Raw genomic sequence first — 16600 nt, forward strand, 5'->3', positions numbered from 1 at the left:
CCAGCCAAATGGCCTAAAATACTATCCCAGGCTTTAATACATTTAAATGATTAACCAGTAAGACCTGTTGCCCAAATGCCAGCCTAGGGACCCCTGTTGAGACACTGAATGTCATAGGTATGGAAGTCACAGGAGACAGCTATTGCCCTGACTCTCACCATTTCATCAGTGTGTTATGTTGCTAAGAACAGGGGGACCCATCACATCTGGAAAAGGCATCACTTCTGGAAATGTACAATAGAACATCCTACCGGGATAGATGAGTTACTTCATATTCCTAGGTGAAGGGTGAATACTTAGTCTCCACTAGGGTCCTATCATCCTGCTATAAGCCAGACCTACAAAAATGCATTATACTTGGATTGGAATATGCACCATTAAAAGAGGGGAGATAGGACATGTCCCATCTCCCTATCTTGCACATCCTGGTCTTGCACATCCTATCTCCAGTCCACCTCCTTATGCCTGACCGTGCTGCATGCCCAGACCAACATGTGTGATATGTACAATTAGGTCATATTTCTAAAGCTGCAGCCACACTAACAGCTAAGATCAGGCCACAAGTATAGTTCGTATAGGAGGGGAAGCCCTTCGTATAGGAGGGGAAGCCCTTTAAGGTTGTCTTTTTCAACCTTAAACTTCTCCTGTTTGTACAGTGTCTAATCTTGGTATGGACACCTGATAGAAATACCTTTGTAGAGTGGGCCCACTCATCTGCCTGCCAAAGGTATCAATCCAGCTGTTGGGCACATGGGCAGCTGCCTCTGTTCTAGCTTGTCAGGATTGCTGTGGTAGATATCACTGCTCCAGGGAGACAACTGAAAAGCCCTAAAGCAATACATTAAGGGAGAACAAGCTAAGACTAGTGTTCTTTTGTTGTTGTTGTTTTGTGTATTTTGTTTGTTTGTTTTTAAAGATTTTATTTATTTATTTGTCATACAGAAAGAGGGCACAAGCAGGGGGAGTGGCAGAGGGAGAGGGAGAAGCAGGCTCCCTGCTGAACAAGGATCCTGATTTGTGACTTGATCACAGGACCCTGGGATCATGACCTAAGCCGAAGGCAGACGCTTAACAGACTGAGCCACCCAGGCATCTCACAGTGCTCTGAAGTTATGTGATCTTAACAATACTGATCCAAAAACCTTGCCTGTGGCACATACTATGGATAATGGTAGGCGTGGGTATTCTTTTCTGGTTAATCAAACTATGCAGGCAGCCCATCACACTGCTGACCAAAAGGACCCTGAAAACACCACTGATAGAGTCATGAATGACTGTGTCCAGATTGGGATGGGTTTGTGTGTCTCACCCTGGGTTATGGACATTTGAGCACCAAGGAACTTCTAGGCTGGGTACAGAAAAATCACGCTAAACAGAACAACCCCAACACATGTGGGATAAGGAATCTATATCACAGAAACTCTATAGTCATTCCATCATATCAAAGAATAGTGTGACTGGTTTGACACTGACTGGCATGGCTTCTCAGGTATTTATTGGGTAGCCTCAAATAAGACCCAGTGGTGATGTGGCACAAACCTCTGGCTGTGGCTTCCATCTAGTGGTTGGGCCACTACCCTCTGGGGTTTTCCTGGATACACAGGAGAATAGACCCCATGGTAACAAAAATGGCTAATCTTCCCCTCAAGGCACATTTTGTTTTCCATTGATCAATCACTTGGCCACAGCCTTTTTCCCCTCCATGGGTCTGCAGGACATTGTAGGACACATAGAAATTTCTACTAAATCTGCCCAGCAAGTCTTAAATGACAGCCAGCAAAACCTGTCTCTACTGAACCCTGAAATGTCTCCAGGGAGAAAAGTTCTCCTCCCAAATCAGATGACCTAGAGCATCACTATTGCCTGAAGAGGAGGCCCTTGTGCCATTCTCCAAAGTGTATGTTCATACCTGTTGAGTCTGCTGATGTATCTTCTTCTTTTTTTTTTTTTTAAAGATTTTATTTATTTATTTGAGAGACAGTGAGAGAGAGCATGAACAAGGAGAAGGTCAGAGGGAGAAGCAGACTCCCCTTGGAGCCGGGAGCCTGATGCGGGACTCGATCCCGGAACTCTAGGATCATGACCTGAGCCAAAGGCAGTCATCCAACCAACTGAGCCACCCAGGCGTCCCTGCTGATGTATCTTCTTTATTAAATCACATAAAATTACCAGAGAACAGGGGTGCCTGGGTGGCTCAGTCGTTGAGTGTTTCTGTTTGGCTCAAGTCATGATCCCAAGGTCATGGAATCGAGCTCCGCCACAGGCTTTGCGCTCCGCCAGGAAGCCTGCTTCTCCTTCTCCTGTTCCCCCTGCTTGTGTTCCTTCCTTTGCTGTGTCTCTGTCTGTCAAATAAATAAATAAAATCTTAAAAAAACCAAAACAAAACAAAACACAAACCACAAGAGAACATTCTGAGGGATCTGAACCCCAGCTTAGGGACTGAAATTAGTGTTTTTTTTTTTAATTTTTTATTTTTTATAAACATATATTTTTATCCCCAGGGGTACAGGTCTGTGAATCACCAGGTTTACACACTTCACAGCACTCACCAAAGAAATTAGTGGTTTTAAAGCATGGGGTTCTTGCTTACCAAAAAAAAAAATAATAATAATAAAATAAAAAAAATTTAAAAAGTTACATATTGTAAAAATCATTATCTTAACCTATTTTTTCTCTTATATGCTTCTCTATTGTTGCTGTGGTATCTGCTTCCTATGCAGCCAGCCAGACACCCAATTAGCCAGCTCCCAGCTAGTAAAACTTTTTGTTGACCACTCAGCGCTCATTATAATAGAGAGGGACATAAAAGATTTTAAGAGCCAGTGCGGAGAAAAAGAATGTCAGAGGAGGTCATCGAGAGGACTTGACCACAGGTTGACCCATGAGCCACACCTAGGCAATCAGAAGCTCTTCATCCCCTCCTCTGTCCTGGAAATGTACATGCTGCCCACAGTTCCCATAGTTCGCACAGTGGGAGCTTCTTCAAGAATACAGTTTTTTTTTTTTTTTTTTTTAAGATTTTATTTATTTATTTATTTGACAAAGAGAGAGAGAGAGAGATCACAAGCAGGCAGAGAGGCAGGCAGAGAGAGAGGGGGAAGCAGGCTCACGGCCGAGCAGAGAGCCCGATGTGGGGCTCAATCCCAGGACTCTGGGATCACGACCTGAGCTGAAGGAAGAGGCCTCAACACACTGAGCCACCCAGGCATCCCAAGGATACAGTTTTGAGAGAGCAATGCATTGATGAGACGATCCAGAGGGTTTATGAGAGGGACCCAGGTAAGGCCTCTATATAAACTTGAGATTTTGGTGCAGAGAACTACTTGTCCTGTGACGGCCCAAGACCAGCCTTGTATGTGAGTTCCCTGGTTTATTAAACCTCCAACCTTCCAATCTGGAGGGGTTGCCTCTTTGGTCTCTCTTTGGCCTCCGTGTGTACAAAAGGCAGTTTCAGATTTCACTGGGAAGCCCCTAATTTGGGGGACCAACGCTTTTATTCTGGAAGATAGATGGCTTTCATTTGTGTATTCCCTTATATCAAAAATAACTTGAATCTGAACATAAGTGGCTTGGCCAAGGTTAAATAAATAGAGTGTCAGAACTGAGGCCTGAATTCTGCTTCCCTCACTTTCAGTGTCATGTTCTTTGCAGTTTTCCTCAGTATTAAGGACAGTACTGAGTACAAACCTTCAGGGCTCAGCACACTTGAAAAGGTGCATCCCAGATTGATAATCAATAGATCTTGGGTCAATCTGAAAAATAATTTTGAAAAGGAGAAGTCCTGGAGAAAGTAGATTAACTTGCAAGGGACATGCCATCTTTCACTTGGGCTATATAAACCAAAAAAAATTTTTTTAATGATTGTCTTTATATGTGCCAACCATTCCACACCACTGAGAGCTATTACACACTTTTCTAGTCTAATTGGCTTGCATGACAAGAGATTGTGATTTAACTTTCTCATATGTTTGAAAGGGGAGCTTTTCCTTTTGTGAAACTCCCAGAAATCTCACAAAACCAGCCAAGCCTGGACATCCAGGAGCTTATTTCTTGAACTCCATGGTTCAATAAGGATGCACAAGCCATTGTTGTTTTTGAGGGCTCCCCTCCACCCAAAATATGTCCTGGACTAGTTAAAGTGTGAACCAGATGAGCACATAGCAGCTTGCCAAAAAATGTTACCCTTTGCATCCTTGATTTTTCTTCTGAAATCAGGCCACAGAAAAAATCATTCAGCTAGAGCAAATCTGGTCAGCAGATTCAGGACTGCTCAGGAAATTGCCACCCCAGTGTGAAAGCCACCACCAGAGTAAGGGTCAGAACATGGGCTATATGAGTACCCTTCTTTCCTCCAGGTGGCATCAGGACCCTGGGCTGCTGCCAGCTCTCAAGTTCATTAGCAACCTTCCCAACACCTTCGATTCACGACGTGGAGCACCTCTTAGTCGGTCCATCCATGAGTGAGAGAGAAGTGTCAGCTCTGTGAATTGTAAGTGGCTTCTCAAGTCAGTAAGCAGAGCTTCCCAATGGTATGTGGGCATGCCCACACCGACAGAGGACCTTAGAGACTTAGGTTTTGAGTTCTTGCTAGAAGGCAGAGAAAGAGGAAGTTCCCTGAGTGCTTCTCCGCCTGCTCCTCCCCTGCTATATTTTTAACTATGCATTTCCCCCCCATTAAATCAGAATTGATGAAACCTATATAAATGTAGTAATGTTTGAAAATTGAAAAGCACATTGAAAAATAACAATATTCTTGACTATACAAGGCAATTTCTTCAAATCGAGTAATGATGTGATGTGTGTGGTTAACCATATCTACGCAGGAAGTGGTTTTATGTTAAAGTTTTTGTGCTCACCCCCACCCCCTGCTTTTTTTTTTTTTTTCCCTCCAGTACTGAAATTAAGCAGCATCCAACGTAGGCCTATTCTTACGACATGTGACTTGACTTTACTGTTTTCCGTTTTTGTTGAAAGAGTCATTAACAGTTGGAAGTTGATGGCAGTTTCAATAACAAGTGAACACCGAGAAAAGGTAAGTAAATTTTAACCTTATACTGAACAGAAAATTTAAACTTGAAAATGTTTGGTGGTGTCCTACGCTTTTGTGTGAACATACAAATATTTCTACAGAAATGGGTTTCACCTGTGATTAAAACATCTGTTTGTTTCCTTCGGTGTAGAAACATTATTCTTTTCATATTTGCAACTGTCAAATTAAAAGTCCCTTAACAGATATTATACTAGGATCTTTGCTAAGATTTTATACTAAAATATTAAAGACAGTAGTTTGAGTTTGAAAGTACTTTCAAAAATACTAGAGAAAATATGGGACTTCGCCTCTCTAACTGGTAGTTTTACAAACTCTCATTTAAGTGGCACCTTTTTACAAAAATGTGTACTATTCAGAATCTGGATAATGAAAGATAAAAAGGCACTTTGTAATAATAAGAAACAATACCTGAATTGCAACGTGTAAGAGCTACTATAGTGTTGTGTTATGTTAACATTAGAAACCTTTGAAAAAGTGTAGTTTAGTAAATGTGTAGTTTATTAAAGAGCTGTTAAAAGGAAGGAAAGTTTTAAAATGCAAAAGAGCTCTCTGTTATGACACTTGAATATTTTAACTTTTTTCTTAAATTGTATTTAAAATATAGGGTGAAAGGAGGGCAAGTTTCTATTTCATAAGCAAAACTCTCTGTTAAATAAGAAAGACATAGCTGACTTTATCGAAGGTTACTTTTGGGAGACAGGGCAAATTGGAGCTACATTTTTGGTATTTATAGAATTAAATAATTTTCCTTCTTTGAGATTTTCCAAAACAATAACCCTAGAAATGAAAAAGATTAGTTAACCACAAAGCGATGAGAACTTTTCATTAATATTGACTTCTTGCTTTTACAAAATGTCTTTGTGCTCCATAACATATGAACAAAAAATATACAGAACTGCTAATCTCAGAGACAAATACCTAAAATAAATCTGAATGTATATTTTTGAAAGAATTTTAATAAGAACTCCAGATATGATCCACTCTTCCCTAATAATATTTTTATTGTGCTGTTGAATGGGGGAACTGATGGCTCCACAACACCGATTTTTTGTGTTATTAAAAAATGGTTACAGGGTTGATAAGTGGCAACAATTCTTTTCTTGTATTATCTTTTATTGAAAGACACATATAAATGTTTTTTGATATGGTCAATTTAGTAGGAAATTATTTGGCATACTAGTACACTCTATTTTAAGACCTCTTCAGTTGTCAATACTGAGGCTAGCTACTTGTTGACTATTAAAAGGCTGACACACACACACACAAATAGAGATTAGGACTTGGTGTTCAATACGTGTTTTATTGTTAGAGTGCAGGGAGACCCTGGTAATATGTATTTGCTTTGATATTCTGATTAGTTTTTCAGTTGGTTACATTTCCACACAATGGAAAGCATTATTTAAATCTGTCTTCAATATTGTGGTTCTGAACCTCTGCATCTACAGAAGCTGTACAATTCAGATAGTTTTGGTTGATATGTTATTACTTTCATTTTATTATAAAAGAACATCACATGAATAAACATATGTAGTATTTATGCATTACCAAGAGTGACTATCCACATAAACATCTGACACTGAAAAAATGTCCACTGCAGTTTTTTAAACCATTTCATATTTTTAATAGCCAGATTCCTTGTTAAATGATTGTTTCTTGAAGAAACTGTCAAATTAAAATATAAATATCTTATGAAGTATGTGTAAAACTAAGAATGAGTTACATAGCTCAGTATGGATTTATAAAGAGCAACAATTAGCACCGATGGACATATAAACTGAGGCATTCTCAGAATTGTTTGTAAAAACAAGTAATGCATTATCATTTGAACACACAGACCGAATCCTAAAGAGAGTCAAGTACAAATGAGGTATTACTATAGGTTACTATACCTTTACACATTTTAAGTGAATAAATAAACAAATTTTGGTGAAATTAAACAATGCAGAAAATCTTATTTGGAAAGTAATTTCAAAACTGATTTATGAAAAGTATATCATGTTTTTCCACTTGGGGCCAGCATTCAGCAAAATTGAGAAAAGAGAATTTTTTTCATTGATATTCCTCCTTTATTCTTTTTGAATGCTTTGATTTAGAATGGCCTGCTCTGTCCCTAACTTAGAATCTCACAGCCTTGGTACCTATAAGGACAGACCCCACTTGGGGTCTTCCATCCTACTTCAGTTGTCCTTAAAACTTACTCATGCTATTTCCCAGCACTTAGAGCATCTGATAAAAATAATTCATGCTCACAGGAGAAAGCTACAGAGCTTTGTTTCTTTTTACTTCTTAGCCAGACCTCCCCTCCCTGGTAAAATTTTAATAAGGTCACTCAGTAGACAAATCCAAAGGGACAGCTACATGTTAAAGACTTCAGTCAGGTGAAGAAAATGATACTATAGCAAATAGTTGGGGGGTGGATATTTGGGGGATAGAAGAGTGTTTTGTTAACCACTGGTCCTCTTAAGGTATTTAAACACAGTGTGTCTTATATGAAGGGTCCACAGAGATGTGTTCATTCCTCTAAGATATTCCTGAATAATATATACACCGTTCTTGTAGAGGATGAAAATTAATTGCACTATGCCTTAACACTATTTTCATATTCACATACACTTAGAAAATACTTAAATACTCCATTGTTTAATATATATGCATTTTAAAAATAATTTAATATTCTGAATTTAAAACTTTGGGTACCAGAAGCATATTTTTTTGCACTGAACAATACATGTTATAGAGCTAGAGTTTAAACTATACTTACAAGTATTCTAAATATCAGTTTAGAGTTGGCAAAATGCCTTTTTTTTTTTTCAAATGATGGAAAATGAGTTGAAATTAGTTTAGGCAATAGAGACAGTCACTAATTTGTATAACTTTAAAACCCACGGAAAGCAAAGTCAGGCATGGTAGAATCTAGGAGCTCACATGGGTTTTTGATTGGGTTGTATTTTCTTCATTACTCAGATTTTTTTTTTTCTTCCCAATGTGTTATAAGCCCTCTCTGACAGAAGTTCACAGAATTGACTAGAAAGTGTTAGGTTTACATTGACTCTTTCAGATGTGTTGCAGAAATTTGACTTTCCCCTATCACCACTGTAAAGGTCTCAGATTGAGATCTGATTGGGCCAAATTTTGTCACATGACCATGGTAGAGCTAATCATTGACCCTAAGACACTAGCACCATGAGTGACTGCATTGGGTCACGGGTCTTCTCTAGCATGGAGGGGCCTCCTGAGCCTGCAACACATTACTCTTTGCTGAATGGAGGTGCCTCCACACAGAAACTAAAATACTTTCCCCAGAAGAAAAGTGACTTTATTTCTTATAGGTAAAAGCCGCAGAACTCTACTATACAGCCACATATGGTCACACTTAAAAAAAGTGCTTATTCAAATTCTCTGAACTTTATAATCAGACAGAAATACAGTATCAGTTTAAAGGTAGGTTTGAATGAAGCAAGCGTTTCAATTAAACTGAATTTTAAAGTATTTTTCAAGAGCTACCTCATAGATGAATACTTGTCTCAACATTTTTCTTCTAGGAGTTTATAATCTAATATGATTGTTACATTAATAATTATTATAATACAAGTGAAATTTGTCCAATACCATATGAGGATTCAGAAACTCATGAAACATTTTGTATTCCAGTTATGTGCCAGGCAGTAAATTAGAGAATTTCCAGGCATTATATCACTTGATTATATCCTATCAGAGAAATCAGGACAGTTTGGGAGGACAGATTTGTAGTATTTTTCAGAGACAGCTAGGATTTGGGATTTGAGAAACATTCCAAGGAACAGAAAGGGGATATGTCCAGACACATAAGTCAGAGAATTTCCAAGGAAAAATGAGTTGACTAGTTTTGGTAGCTACAAATACAGTAGTAGGAGATAAGGCCAGAAAGACGTTTGAAATCCTAAGAGAGGGGCTCCTGGGTGGCTCAGTGGGTTGGGCCGCTGCCTTTGGCTCAGGTCATGATATCAGGGTCCTGGGATCGAGTCCCGCATCGGGCTCTCTGCTCAGCAGGGAGCCTGCTTTCCTCTCTCTCTCTCTCTCTCTGCCTGCCTCTCCATCTACTTGTGATTTCTCTCTGTCAAATAAATAAATAAAATCTTTAAAAAAAAAAAAAAAGAAATCCTAAGAGAGGAGACCTGCTGAGCAGATTATGATGAAAGGTTGTAAGTAACAATAGTACTGTTAAGCAGGGGAAATACATAATTGAAAGTCTTCATTTGGATGATGGGCTAGCCAGCATCCGGATTTATTTCCTTTTTGCATAGATCTCCCTGCTGGTGGTATACTCCTCAGGACAGTTTGCAGAAATGGTTGCAGTCAGAGAAGGTAGATATTCCTGTAAGGTCAAGCGCTGGTTCCCCTCTCCACATGCCTTGAGGTCCTTAGACAGACTGTGGTTATAATGATGTATGGACATATTTTTGTTTTGTTTTGTTTTGAATTTAAGAATAGGTGATGTGGCAAGAGGTTCAAAATCAAAACCTAAATATAAAAATTATAGAAAATAATCTTTCTTCCATTCCCATTTCTATATACCTCTATCCACCCCCCCTTAATCCAATAGGGAACCACTTTTCATAGTTTTTTTTTAAATCTTTCACAATTGCATATACTTATATATAATGTAAGTGCATATATCATCCTTTACTATATTAAAGGTAGCATATTATACACACCTCTCCACTTTGCTTTTTTTTTCCTTTTAATAATATCTTAGAGATATTTCCATAGTAAAAATGAGAAACTGTTCAATTTTTTCTCTCTCTTAGTATTCCACTGCGTGGATGTATCAGATTTTATTAAAAGAGTCATGGGTGTCTTCAATTTTTCCTAATGTAATGAATGTGTTAATGAAATTGTGTGTGTTTTCAAATATATCCTTGGGGTGAACTTCCAGGGATACTATTTACTTATAAGCCAAGAGACAAAATAATTTGTCTCTTGGTTTATAATCTAGAATGCTGGTCGAAGCTCTGTAGCTTTTCCAATGGATTGTATTGCCAAACTTTTCAGATTTTGCTAATGGGTAGAAAATTGTATCGCAATGTAGTTTTATTGGTATTTCTGTTATTATGATTGAGATTGAGCTTGCTTTTTAAAAGATTAAAGATATGCTTGTTTTTCTTCCTTTTTAAAGAAGATTTTATTTATTTATGAGAGAGAGAGAGAGAGAAAGATAATAAGAGGGAGGAGTAGAGAGAGAGAAAGATAGTAAGAGGGAGGAGTAGAGGGAGAAGAACAAGCAAGCTCTATGTTTGGCTTGGGGCTCGGCTCCATCTAAGGACTCTGCAATCATGACCTGAGCTAAAACCAAGGGTTGGACACTTAACCAACCCAGCCATTCAGGTGCCCCTACTTATTTTTCTTAATAAGATAATGTATCCTTTCTCAGTTTTTTAATTAAGGACCAAAAGCATTAATGAAGTTCAAGCTTTAGAGGGAGATGTCAGAGAAGTAAGAAATTGGGGATAGCCTATGTAAAATACTCTTTTCTTAAGTCTCGAAATAGGTAGTTGTTAGAAAAGGGATGAAACATGAATGTTGAAGTGAAGGAAAAGAGAAAAGGAATGCAAATGAAGGAAACAAAGGCCATATATCCTGAAAGCTGACAAGGTCTCAGAGACTAAAGACAGTTGCATGTGATCATGAGCTCAAGTAGATAAGTTACCAGGTAAGTTAACCTGATCCTGAAGGGAGAGCGCTTTAATGAGTGTGTATGTGGATGATGGGATAGAAAGAGGCATAAAGTGAGGAAATATACACTTCATGGTTCCAGTCTCCTCTAATATTATAGGAAAGCTCATCTGATGAGAGGGAATATTGACAGAATGCCAAAGAATAAGCAGAAAATCTTATTTTTAAAATAGACCTTGTCAATTACACATACTACTATTGCAGGTTTAAAATTGATTGTTATTTTGGCGGGCATCGGCTCAATTCAATTCAATTCCGTAAATAGTTTTGAACTCTAAGCACACTGTGTTGTGCTAGAAATTATTGGGGACACAAAGAATCAATGTGCTATCTAGCCAATGAAAACTTTTTAGGTAATTTAGTGCACAAACACAAGAATTTAAGCATAAATCTAAATGTATAAATGCAGTGCTATGGAAATATCACAGGACATTTTATTCTCAGAGTCTTAGACTCATTTTGCCAAATTCAATGGTCATTTACATGTCTTTATATTAGTAAACTATAGTCTACTATAGTAGACTATGTGAGCTGCATTTGATGCAATTGAACATTCCTGCCCTATTGAACCTCTCCCTTCATTTGACTCCTGGGTATTTCATTCTTTCAGTTTTTCACCAAACTAACTGCATGCTCTTTCTCTGTCTCCTTTGATAAATCTTCCTCATCATTCAACTCTAAATATTGGAATGCCTTGCACTCAGTCTTCAGATTTCTTTCTTTTTAGCCTTGGCTCTTGTCTTCTAAGTTTATTCCCAGGCAAATGTCTTACCATGCCATGAGTTTAAATATGATCTGTATTCTAGTTGTATCTCGAGATCAGAACTTTTTCTTAGCATTTTAACTATAAACACAACTAGCTACTCATCATCTTCACTTGAATGTCACTTGAATGTCTCATTGGGATAGCAAAATGATTATGTTCAAAACTAACCTCTTACTTACTCCCTTCTTGCCCCCAACCCAACTTGCTTCTTCCCTATTTTCATCCATCTCAGTTAATGGCAGCACCATTCATCTATCTGTGAATTACCTTCAGTTGTACTCTTACCCACATATTTCCTACTCCAAACCACATTCAATTCATCACCAATAAGCAGAGCCTATAAAATTTTGATTTAGATCCCATTATTCTATTTACTTAACTTTTCTCAATAGTGGCTCTTGAAAAGTTACATATTTTTTTCAGACTCAAGGTTCATTATTTTTTGTCAAATTTTTGTTTGTTAGTTGGTATAATGACTTTTCCTCAAAAAAAAAAAAAAAACCTGTTAAATGAATACAATCTGTGGCATGTAGTAACATCGCAATTTTAGATAAAACTATACTCATTAATTCACTTTCTACTTTTAAGTGAGAGAGAAATCATATAAAACATATGGAATAATTTTGGTTTGCACATGTTTCAATGCCCTCAAGAAGGTTGGAGAGGTGGCAACTTCTAGAACCTTCTAGAACCTTCCACTCAGGGTTTTTTTTTTTTTTTTTACCCTAAAGATGTTTTTCTGTGGTATCATTGACTATTAAGTACACTCCATGGGCAAGAATACCGTAAGTCTCACAAACATTGAAAATATTGTCAGAGGAAATAATACGGGAAAAAAAGACATTTAATCAATACCAGAATCATTTCTATGTTACATTTTAGATATAATTTATTTTTTATTTTTACTTAAAAATAATTTTTTATTACTCATGTGAACTGGTTTACTTTATTCATATATTTTTGTATTTGTAAATGTTGATTGTATATCTTGGGCTTTTCTTTAACAGCCTTTCTCTTAGGAGGAATGAATCTGACATTAAGCAAGGGGTAAAATATAAACTGTATTATCCCAAATCCAGTTACCTTTTACCACTTCTAACACTGATACTACAGAATCTTCCTGACTCATCTTCTTGCTTCTACATTTCATACCATACTTATTTCCTAAGAAGTAGCCAGAGTGACCTTCTTAAGACTTAAATCCTAAAACTTCCCCAGTTTAAAAAAAAAAATTCTAAATGACTTTCTATTTTATTTCAAATTAATTCAATCTCCTTTCATGACTTGCAGGGCTCTCTCTTTTTCATTACTTTGCTTTCATTTTTCTAAATAGCATTTTGGATATAGGGAATTATTATTATTTTTTGTCTACTTGCTTAGTGGCTATTTTCAACTTAAACTGAATCATCTATGAGCATATTGACCTTGTCTGTTTATTTGCCATTGAACATCTAGAAAGTAGAGCATGGTAAGCAGATGATAAACACTCAATGAATATTTGGTTAGTGAAAAAATAAACGATATGAAAGTTGACTCTAGACTATAGAGTCAAAAAAGCTTTCTGGAGATTTGTGACTTCTTCTGGGTCTGAAAAAAAAAATAGAATAAATTTAGGAAAAGAGAAGCTAGTTCAAACAAATGACAAATGATGGGTATGTTTTGAGTAACCTTGCAGTGATGAAAGTTTGGATTGGAAGACTGAATTCATTATATACTATAGTGCCTTTCTGAAACTCAGAAGAAACGACCCACCATCTGAAAACATACTGCCATAAACTGATGGAAAACACCAATCATCTCCAAACATTTAGATTTTAAACTATTTCACTAAAAGCATTAATTTTATGTTTACTGCAAATTAATTTCTTAAACACAGAGAGAACTTTTTGTTCTAGTCTCTACTGGTGTAATGCTGAACTTAGACTCAAATGAGATATCTACTTAAAAGAGCTCTGAAAGGTTGAATACTCAGGAAATTGGGTGCTGAGTCAAAGGGAAATTTATCTTTCTGCATTAGTTTTATATTATAATGTAAAGGCTATAATCAGAGCAATGGAATTCTTTTTTTTTTTTTTAAGGTTTTATTTGTTCATTAGAGGGAGAAAGAAAGAGATCACACACAAACAGGGGGAAAGGCAGAGAGAAAGGGAGAAACAGACTCCCTGCTGAGCTGGGACCCCTCCCACACCCTTCCCTCACCCACCCCACCCCGCACTGTGGGGCTGGATCCCAGGACCTGGAGATGATGACTTGAGCTGAAGTCGGATACTTAACCATCTGAGCCGCCCAGGCGCCCCTGAGCAATTCATCTTTCTGCTAAAGGCAGTAGAAAATCAACCAATCTGAGTTTCCATATAATGTTACCTATTCATTTCAGGAAAAAAAAATCAATACAAGAATCACTTCCGTGGTACATTTTATATATAATTTATTTTTTATCTTTACTTAAAAATAATTTTTTTTTTGGTTGTCTTAAGTGGAATACAGGAGAAAAATGAGTGTTGATTACCCCAGTGGTATCTCCAACACTGTGTTGGGTACTATGGTGTTACAAAATATAGACAATAATTTCTCATTCTCAAGATGCTTACAGTAGTGTGAGACATTCATCAATATACATTAGAGTGGCATTGTAAACAATGATCATCATAGCTATGATTATGATAGTATGTATAATGCATGTTATATATTGGGTGTTTTGTCTACCTAATAGTATCTGATAGCCACAAAAATCATGTAAAGAAGTTAGTATGTCCATTTTAAAGATAAGGAAATTAAAGGTAAGTGGCTAAGTGCCCAAATTTACAGGGCAATGTGGTAGAATATGTCATGATTTAGAGGCATATTTGAGATAAATCCATGAGAAGACAAAAATCCATGTTATTTTCACTCTGCCATGCTAACAATTTCTAAGTCGATTAAGTGTTAGGAGTTAAGCAATGCTGGACTTCATTTGTGGGCCCTAAGGTCCGAAAGGGTCTAAAACGATCCTGCTTTGTTTGCTGTCTAAAATGATACCATCTGTGGAAAACCTGTTTCTTGTTTGCTGCGTATATTGCCTTCTGTAAAGATGTTATACAACATGTGAGGAAGAAAACAATTTTTGCCTCTGCTTCTGTCACATTGCAGGTGCCTTTTCTATTTCTCTCTCTCTCTTTTTTTTTTTTTCCTGTAGACCTATGTTCTCTCCTCAGCCTGCAAATCCCCCGAATACTTTCTTAGATCTTGTAGCTGATTATGAAAGCAACTAGCTACAAATGGGTATTCAGTATTTGACATGTGCCTTGTCTAAACTGAGTGTAAAATAACCATATTTTGAAAACTCAGTACAAATAAAAAGAATGGTAACATTTTTATATTGATTATATGTTGAAATTATAAAATGTTAACATATTGAATTAAATAAAATATATTATTAAAGTTAATGTCATCCACTTCATTTTTCTCCTGCAATGTGGTTGCCAGAATATTTAAATAGTTTCCCGTTACCTGGCTTGAAATTGAATGAATGAATAAATAAATAAACAAATAAAATTCCTCAAAGATAGTCCTTAAAGTACTATCTTTGCCCTTGGCCTTTCTCCCAATGCTGTTTCTCATTTTTAGTTGTCCTTTGATGCCATTCCATGGAATCCCAACAGCAGTTCAAACTGAATATGTAGCAAGTTAGCCCCTAATCTCCCTACAGAATCCTTCTCTTTCTCCTGCTGACTTGATGTCCCTATTTTGAAATTACCTAAACAAGTAAGCTTGGAATCTCTGTGGACCCCTGTACGCTGCTTATTCCATACACATCCAGTCAGTTGCCAGGTTTTAGGGGCATCCATTTCCTTCTCTCCATTTCATTTATTGTCACAGTTATTAATTTGGTCATCCATTAAGTCTTGTCTAGACTACAGCCAAAGGGGTCTTACTTGCCCTCATACTCCTGTTCTCTTATTCCTTTACTTTGCCTATTTCAGATTCACTTTATGTCTTCAGGGTGATGGTTGGGTTCAAGTTAATTAATATATTTATATTCTATTTAGAGTTTTAAAAGTGGTTTTATATACATTATTTTATGTGATCATTCAGCAAGCAAGCAGGAGATTTTCATAGGTTTAATAGAAGAAGACAATGAAATATAGAAAAATTGAATTGTTTCAAGACATGTCAAGAACATATTTTTCCTAAGTGTTTTCTGATTTCTGAGCCTGTGCTCTAAATGCCTTATTATCACTGTAAGGGATTAAAAAAAAAAAAAGTTCTGGAACAGAATCTGGTCGATTGATTGGATGGAGAGAAGAGAATGAGTGCTCCCACAACCTGGCATTTATGCCTGTCTGAGATCTCTGGGCTCCACCCCTTGCTAGATACAGTCCATGGTATTTTGTGTGAGTTACTTAATCTCTTGAAGACTGAGTTCCCTCATCTATAAAATGGGGAGTTTCCTCACGAGATAAAACAGAAAATAACATGTGTAAAGAACTTTGCCTAGTTTGTAGCAGAAAATCATTGCTTTAAAAAAGTTTAAATGTAGTGTGAATAGTAGCTGTAGTAGTAACTGTTTTATCAGGTTGCCTAGAACCCAATGATGACCACAGTTTTCCTTATGATCTAAAAATCATGGCAGGATAATTCTGGTTTATTTCAATTCTGAGTATTACGATAACATTATGAAACTCATCAAGAGCAATTTCTTGCGATTAGTTTCATTTCCTCAATACAGCTGCATGGGGGAATATAGTATGGCCGTGTGGAGGAGGAGAAAGAAGGCTCTTTTCTTGTTTATTTACCAATTTTTGGTTGATATGGAAATTTTCCTTCAAGCAGTTCAAGTTGTGTCCTCACTGAAGATACCCTTTAGTTTTGAAGAATTAATCCATCACACAGAGCAATTTATTTATTTATTTAGTATTTATTCAGGCATCAAAGCAAAGTTTATTGGGCAGTAGTACCAAACTCCTGAAGAGAGGGGACCTGAGAGGGTTGCCCACACAGAGCAGTTTATTTATTTTATTTATTTGTTTTTTATTTTTAAAAGATTGTACTTATTTGTCAAAGAGAGAGACAGGGAGCGCAAGCAGAGGGAG

At 37.0% G+C, this 16600-nt stretch overlaps 1 protein-coding gene across 1 annotated transcript in view; it reads left to right on the plus strand.

The window, feature by feature from the left end:
* The first annotated feature begins 4873 nt into the window (after positions 1-4873).
* ARHGAP15 (Rho GTPase activating protein 15) overlaps positions 4874-16600 on the plus strand; it is a 604723-nt gene continuing 592996 nt past the window's right edge. The window contains exon 1 of the mRNA XM_059166761.1: positions 4874-5032. The gene's annotated coding sequence lies outside the window, so the exon portion shown is untranslated. The remainder of the gene's footprint in view (positions 5033-16600) is intronic.

This window comes from Mustela lutreola, chromosome 3 (genome assembly GCF_030435805.1).
Source record: "Mustela lutreola isolate mMusLut2 chromosome 3, mMusLut2.pri, whole genome shotgun sequence".
Taxonomy (NCBI): Eukaryota; Metazoa; Chordata; class Mammalia; order Carnivora; family Mustelidae; genus Mustela; species Mustela lutreola.